Source organism: Physeter macrocephalus, chromosome 18, assembly GCF_002837175.3.
Source record: "Physeter macrocephalus isolate SW-GA chromosome 18, ASM283717v5, whole genome shotgun sequence".
NCBI lineage: Eukaryota > Metazoa > Chordata > Mammalia > Artiodactyla > Physeteridae > Physeter > Physeter macrocephalus.
The window spans coordinates 72,474,431-72,482,686 of NC_041231.1; the positions used below are offsets into that span (position 1 = coordinate 72,474,431).

An 8,256-nucleotide genomic window follows, 5' to 3' on the forward strand; every position below is an offset into this window, starting at 1 on the left:
TGGTAATTTGATAGGGATTGCATTGAATCTGTAGATTGCTTTGGGTAGTATAGTCATTTTCACAATATTGATTCTTCCAATCCAAGAACATGGTATATCTCTCCATCTGTTGGTATCATCTTTAATTTTTTTCAGCAGTGTCTTATAGTTTTCTGAATACAGGTCTTTTACCTCCTTAGGTAGGTTTATTCCTAGGTATTTTATTCTTTTTGTTGCAATTGTGAATTGGATTGTTTGCTTATTTTCTCTTTCTGATCTTTCGTTGTTAGTGTATAGGAATGCAAGAGATTTCTGTGCATTAATTTTGTATCCTGCAGCTTTACCAGATTCATTGATTAGCCCTATTAGTATTCTGGTGGCATCTTTAGGATTTTCTGTGTATGGTATCATGTCATCTGCAAACAGTGACAGTTTTACTTCTTCTTTTCCAGTTTGTATGCCTTTTATTTCTTTTCTTCTCTGATTGCTGTGGCTAGGACTTCCAAGACTATATTGAATAATAGTGGCGCGAGTGGACATCCTTGTCTTGTTCCTGAACTTAGAGGAAGTGCTCTCAGTTTTTCACCATTGAGTATGATGTTTGCTGTGGGTTTGTTGTATGTGGCCTTTATTATGTTGAGATACGTTCCCTCTGTGCCCACTTTCTGGAGAGTTTATATCATAAATGGGTGTTGAATTTTGTCAAATGCCTTTTCTGCATCTGCTGAGATGATCATATGGTTTTTCTTCTTGTTTGTTAGTATGGTGTATCACATTGATTTGCATACATTGAAGAATCCTTGCATTCCTGGGACAAATCCCACTTGATTATCGTGTATGATCCTTTTAATGTGTTGTTGGATTCTGTTTGCTAGTATTTTGTTGAGTATTTTTCATCTATATTCATCAGTGATATTGGTCTGTAATTTTCTTTTTTCATTTTTTTTTTTTTTTTGTGGTACACGGGCCTCTCACTGTTGTGACCTCTCCCGTTGCAGAGCACAGGCGCCGGTCACACAGGCTCAGCGGCCATGGCTCACGGGCCTAGCCGCTCCGCGGCATGTGGGATCGTCCCGGACTGGGGCATGAACCTGTGTCCCCTGCATCGGCAGGCGGACTCTCAACCACTGCGCCACCAGGGAAGCCCCTCCCCTCAAAATTTTGAAGACAAATTTCCACCATCCTGTGATTTCAGTGTTGGAAATTGAAAATATCTCTTTAATTGTGATTCTTGAAACTAGAAGGATGGGTGTTAGCTCTTCTCTAAATGCTTGATAGAATTCACCTGTTAAACCATCTGGTCCTGGACTTTTGTTTGTTGGAAGATTTTTAATCACAGTTTCAATTTCGTTACTTGTGCTTGGTCTGTTCATGTTTTTTGGTTCTTCCTGGTTTAGTCTTGGAAGCTTATACCTTTCTAAGAATTTACCCATTTCTTTATGGTTGTCCATTTTATTGACATAGAGTTGCTTATAGTAGTGTCTTAGGATGCTTTGTATTTCTGTGTTGTCCATTGTAACTTCTCCTTTTTTATTTCTAATTTTATTGATTTGAGTCCTCTCCCTCTTTTTCTTGATGAGTCTGGCTAATGGTTTATCAATTTTGTTTATCTTCTCAAAGAATCAGCTTTTAGTTTTATTGATCTTTGCTATTGTTTTCTTTGTTTCTATTTCATTTATTTCTGCTCTGACTTTATGATTTCTTTCCTTCTGTTAACTTTGGGTTGGGTTTTGTTTGTTCTTCTTTCTCTAGTTCCTTTAGGTGTAAGGTTAGATTGTTTATTTGAGATGTTTTTTGTTTCTTGGTGTGAGATTGAATTGCTATAAACTTCCCTCTTAGACCTGCTTTTGCTTCATCCCATAGGTTTTGGATTGTCATGTTTTCGTTGTCATTTGCGTCTAGGTATTTTTTTATTTCCTCTTTGATTTCTTCAGTGATCTCTTGCTTATTTAGTAATGTATTGTTTAGCCTACATGTGTTTGTGTTTTAAATGTTTTTTTTCCCTGTAATTGATTTCTAATCTCATAGTATTGTGGTTGGAAAAGATGCTTGATATGATTTGAATATTCTTAAATTTACAGAGGCTTGATTTGTGACTCAGATGTGATCTATCCTGGAGAATGTTCCATGTGCACTTGAAAAGAAAGTGTAATCTGCTGTTTTCAGATGGAATGTCCTACAAATTTCAATTAAATCTGTCTGGTGTATTGTGTCATTTAAAGGTTGTGTTTCCTTACTAATTTTCTGTCTGGATGATCTGTCCACTGGTGTAAGTGAGGTGTTAAAGTCCCCCAGTATTATTGTGTTACTGTTGATTTTCTCTTTATAGCTGTTAGCATTTGTCTTATGTATTGAGGTGCTCCTATGCTGGGTGCATATATATTTATAATTGTTATATATTCTTCTTGGATTGATCCCTTGATCATTATGTAGTGTCCTTCCTTGTCTCTTGTAACATTCTTTATTTTAAAGTGTATTTTATCTGATATGAGTATTGCTACTCCAGCTTTCTTTTGATTTCCATTTGCATGGAATATCTTTTTCCATCCTCTCAGTTTCAGTCTGTATGTGTCCCTAGGTCTGAAGTGGTTCTCTTGCAGACAGCATATATATGGGTCTTGTTTTTGTATCCATTCAGCCAGTCTGTGTCTTTTGCTTGAGGCATTTAATCCATTCACGTTTAAGGTAATTATTGATATGTATGTTCCTATGACCATTTTCTTAATTGTTGTGAGTTTGTTTTTGTAGGTCCTTTTCTTCTCTTGTGTTTCCCACTTAGAGAAGTTCCTTTAGCATTTGTTGTAGAGCTGGTTTGGTGGTGCTGAATTCTCTTAACTTTTGCTTGTCTGTAAAGCTTTTGATTTGTCCATCAAATCTGAATGAGATTCTTGCTGGGTAGAGTAATCTTGGTTGTAAGTTCCTCCCTTTCATCATTTTAAATATATCGTGCCACTCCCTTCTGGCTTGTAGAGTTTCTGCTGAGAAATCATTTGTTAACCTTATGGTAGTTCCCTTGTATGTTGTTTGTCGTTTTTCCCTTGTTGCCTTTAATAATTTTTCTTTGTCTTTAATTTCTGTCTTGATTCCTGTGTGTCTCAGCATGCTTCCCTTTGGGTTTACCCTGCCTAGGCCTCTTTATGCTTCCTGGACTTGGGTGGCTATTTCCTTTCTCATGTTGGGGAATTTTTCAACTATAATGTCTTCAAATATTTTCTCGGGTCCTTTCTCTCTCTCTCCTCCTTCTGGGACCCCTGTAATGCAAATGTTGGTGTGTTTAATCTTGTCCCAGAGATCTCTTAGGCTGTCTTCTTTTTTTTTCATTCTTTTTTCCTTATATGTTCCGCAGCAATGAATTCCACGATTCTGTCTTCCAGGTCACTTATCCATTCTTCTGCCTCAGTTATTCTGCTGTTGGTTCCTTCTGGAGTATTTTTCATTTCAGTTACTGTATTGTTCATCTCTGTTTGTTCTTTAATTCTTCTAGGTCGTTGTTAAACATTTCTTGCATCTTCTTGATCTTTGCCTCCATACTTTTTCTGAGGCCCTGGATCACCTTCACTATCATTATTCTGAATTCTTTTTCTGGAAGGTTGCCTGTCTCCACTTCATTTAATTGTTCTTCTGGGGTTTTTATCTTCTTCCTTCATCTGGTACATAGCCCTCTGCCTTTTCATTTTGTCTATCTGTGAATGTGGTTTTCGTTCCACAGGCTGCAGGATTGTAGTTCTTCTTGCTTCTGCTGTCTGCCCTCTGGTGGATGAGGCTGTTTAAGAGGCTTGTGCAAGCTTCCTGATGGGAGAGACTGGTGGTGGGTAGAGCTGGGTGTTGCTCTGGTGGGTAGAGCTCAGTAAAACTTTAATCTGCTTGACTGCTGATGGGTGGGGCTGGGTTCCCTCCCTGTTGGTTGTTTGGCATGAGGCGACCCAGTACTGGAGGCTAAAGGCTCTTTGGTGGGGCCAGTGGTGGACTTTGGGAGGGCTTGTGCCAAGGAGTACTTCCCACAACTTCTGCTGCCAGTGTCCTTGTCTCCACGGTGAGCCACAGCCACCCCCTGCCTCTGCAGGAGACCCTCCAACCCTAGCAGGTAGGTCTGGTTCAGTCTCCTGTGGGGTCACTGCTCCTTCCCCTTGGTCCCCGTGCACACACTACTTTGTGTGTGCCCTCCAAGAGTAGAGTCTCTGTTTCCCCCAGTCCTGTGGAAGTCCTGCAATCAAATCACACTAGCCTTCAAAGTCTGAGTCTCTGGGAATTCCTCTTCCCATTGCCGGACCCCCAGGTTGGGAAGCATGATGTGGGGCTCAGAACCTTCACTCCAGTGGGTGGGCTTCTGTGGTATAAGTGTTCTGCAGTTTGTGAGTCACCCACCCAGCAGTTATGGGATTTGATTTTATTGTGATTGCACCCCTCCTACCATCTCATTGTGACTTCTCCTTTGTCTTTGGATGTGGGGTATCTTCTTTGGTGAGTTCCAGTGTCTTCCTGTTGATGATTGTTCAACAGTTAGTTGTGATTCCTGTTCTCTCGCAAGAGGGAGTGAGCGCATGTCTTTCTACTCTGCCATGTTGAACCTATCTCCTTAAGACTGAGATTTTCAAAGTCAGTGGACCCACACCAAATAACAAGGTAAATGAGGTAAGATAAAATTTGTTACCATACAAGATAAAATATCTTAACTCAGCAGATTAAAAAAAAATTCTTGCAAAAGAAATTTCACACCAGGTTCCCTAGTTAAGGAGAGTGAGATAGCCAGACTTTCGTAGCATCTTTGGATGCTATGAATCAATGAGGGGATGCCTTCAAAACGGTATATGAAGCGTCAGGGTTGGAGAGTAAAATTTTAGATAGGGTGACCAGAGAAGGCCTTTTAAATAAAAATCTGAGGGATGTGAGGTAGCTAGATATCTAGATATGTAGATATCTAGGATATGAGCATCCTAGGCAGAGCAAACACAAGTGCAGAGATCCAGAGGCAGCAGTGTTCTTGGTGTTTAATGACAGCAAGGGAGCCAGTGTGACAGCAGCAAGGAGAGCAAACTGTGAGTAGTAGGGGATGAAGTCAAGGGGTAAGGGGCTCAGGTCACGTAACCGCTTGTGTATCATGATAAAGACTAGCTTTTACTGAATGAGATGAAAATCCATTTGAAGGGTTTGAGCAGAGTGGTGATATAATCTGATGGGCACTTTAGCACCTAGAGTGATTCTTTTCTGTTAAGAAATGACTGGGCGACAGGAGCAAGGGCAGTGAGGAGGTTACTGTAGTAATCCACGGGGAGTTCACAATGGCTTGGATCAGAGTGATGACAGTGAAGATGATGAAAGGTAGTTGAATTTGGAATCTTTCTTTGAAGGTGGACTTGGCAGGACTGCTGTCAGATCAGATGTGGGGGAGGATGGAAAGGGGGAGAGAGAAACAGAGAGAGAGAGGTCAAATCACATGTGAAATTAAGGTTTTTTGGCCTAAGTAATTCCTGAATGAAATGACCACAAACTGAATTGCAGAAGGCATGGGCGTGGGGCAGCAATATTTGAAGCTTACCTTTAGACATGACTTCAAACCGTTTGATCTTTGCCAGTCTGAAAAGTGAAGAAAAAAAAAATCTAATTTTAATTTTCATTCTTCTTACTATGAGTGAAATTTAACATTTGCATTTTCTTTATTGTGACTCATCTGTTTTAATTAGTTAATTTGGAGAGGCATTTATTTCTTGGGTGGTTCTTTTTCTTTTGATTTGTAGGGATCCTTTTTATAAGTTAAGAAATTAGCCCTTTGTGGTATTTGTTGCAAAAATCACTCTGCCCCAGTTGTTTTTGTTTTTAAAACTTGCTCATGGTGTTTTTGTGCAGTTCAGATTTTTTGTTGTTGTTGTTGTATTATTGAGTTAATCAGTCTTTTACAGTGTCAGAGTTTAGGTCATACTTAGGCTTTCACTCTAATACCATTTTAAAAAACTATGTATATTTTTGCTAGTACTTTTGTGTTTTTATTTGCATTTAAATCTTCAGTCCATTTGGATGTTAAATGAAATGAAAAGCTGTCCTAGATGATGGGCTTGTTGAAGGGATGCTCTGGGAAGTCACGATGTTACTGCAGAGTCTCAGTGCTTACCAGATAGAGAAGGTCTCAAGAAGAGCTTCAGCAAAAGACACAGTAACAGGGACTAGCACTAGCCTTTTTTCAGACTTCTTATAGTTATCCTCATTTGGGATGATTTGATTGGCTGTTACCAGTATAGCTTAGGACAGTAGTTCCCAGACTTTAAAAAAATAAATAAATTTATTTATTTACTTATTGATTGATTGACTGCATTGGGTCTTCGTTGCTGCATGTGGGCTTTCTCTAGTTGTGGTGAATGGGGGCTACTCTTCGTTGCGTCTGCGGGCTTCTCATGGCGGTGGCTGCTCGTTGTGGAGCACGGGCTCTAGGTGCGCAGGCTTAAGTAGTTGTGGCATGCAGGCTCAGTAGTTGTGGCTCATGGGCTCTAGAGCACAGGCTCAGTAGTTGCATCGCACGGTCTTAGTTCCTCAGCTGGCATGTGTCATCTTCGCGGACCAGGGCTTGAACCTGTGTCCCCTGCATTGGCAGGCAGATTCTTAACCACTGCATCACCAGGGAAGCCCTAGTAGTTCTCAGACTTTTGGGCTGAGTCACTATCATCTGAAGGGCTTTGGGAGCTTTCATTTCTAACAAGGTCTCAGGTGATACTTCTGGTCCCGGGACAACATTTTGGCATAGGGGATCTGGACTTAAGGTCTGGAATCAGAAGGTTTGAATTCAAATCCCTGTTCTGGTATTTAGTAGCTCTGTGATTTGGAGTAGGGTTTTGTTTTGTTTCATTTCCTGTCTCCTCTCCTTCCCCCACAAGCCAGATTTTCCTTTCCTTGAACCAGGGTGTGTATTTCTTTCTATTTTTTTTAAAAATTATTTTATTTATTTATTTAGTCTGTCTGGGTCTTAGTTGCAGCATGTGGGATCTTCGTTGCTGCGTGCAGGATCTTTTAGTTGTGGCATGCGGGCTTCTTAGTTGCAGCATGTATGCGGGATCTAGTTTCCCGACCAGGGATTGAACCCGGGCCCCCTGCATTGGGAGCACGGACCCTTACCCATTGGACCACCAGGGAAGTCCTGTGGTGTGTATTTCTTAAAGCTGTGAGGAGACTAAAAGAAATACTGTATTTGAAGTAGTTAGCATATCCTTGAAATGTGGTAATTGCCACTAATAAAGTTGCTGATGCTTTTATTGAGCTCTCTTTTTGTTTATAGTGCCAGTGATATCCAATAAGAATATAATATGAGCAACATGTAATTAAAAATTTTCTAGTAGCGAACTATAGAAATGATCCCTGAAAGTATAGTCTTGCATTTCTCTAATGATTAGTGATGTTGAGCATCCTTTCATGTGTTTGTTGGGAATCTGTATATCTTCTTTGGAGAAATGTTTATTTAGGTCTTCTGCCCATTTTTGGATTGGGTTGTTTGTTTTTTTGATATTGAGCTCCGTGATCTATTTGTATATTTTGGAGATTAATTCTTTGTTATTTTATTTGGAAATATTTTCTCCCATTCTGAGAGTTGTCTTTTTGTCTTGTTTGTGGTTTCCTTTGCTGTGCAAAAGCTTTTAAGTTTAATTAAGTCCCATTTAAAAATTTTTGTTTTTGTTTATGTTACTCTAGAAGGTGGGTCAAAAAAGATCTTGCTGTGGTTTATGTCAGAGAGTGTTTTTCCTATGTTTTCCTCTAAAAGTTTTATAGTGTCTGGCCTTACATTTAAGTCTTTAATCCATTTTGAGTTTATTTTTGTGTATGGTGTTAGGGAGTGTTCTAATTTCATTCTTTTACATGTAGCTGTCCAGTTTTCTCAGCACCACTTATTGAAGAGACTGTCTTTTCTCCATTGTATTTCTTTCCTTCTTTGTCATAAATTAGGTGCCCATATGTGCGTGGGTTTATCTCTGGGCATTCTATCCTGTACCATTGATCTATATTTCTGTTTTTGGACCAGTACCATATTGTCTTGATTACTGTAGCTTTGTGGTATAGTTTGAAGTCACGGAGTCTGATTCCTCCAACTCCGTTTTTCTTTCTCAAGATTACTTTGGCTATTCGGGGTCTTCTGTGTTTCCATACGAATTGTAAGATTTTTTGTTCTAATTCTGTGAAGAATGGCTTTGGTAGTTTGAAAGGGATTGCATTGAATCTGTAGATTGCTTTGGGTAGTATAGTCATTTTCACAATATTGATTCTTCCAATCCAAGAGCATGGTATATTTCTCCATCTGTT

The 8,256-nt window shown here is 39.6% G+C and overlaps 1 protein-coding gene and 1 pseudogene across 2 annotated transcripts in view; one reads left to right on the forward strand and one right to left on the reverse strand.

Annotated features, from left to right (window-relative positions):
* The window catches only part of ZFAND3 (zinc finger AN1-type containing 3), a 335,919-nt gene that overhangs the window by 163,158 nt on the left and 164,505 nt on the right, over window positions 1-8,256 (forward strand). The gene's annotated exons all lie outside the window — the stretch shown is intronic.
* On the reverse strand, window positions 7,263-7,336 carry LOC112063651 (uncharacterized; annotated as a pseudogene).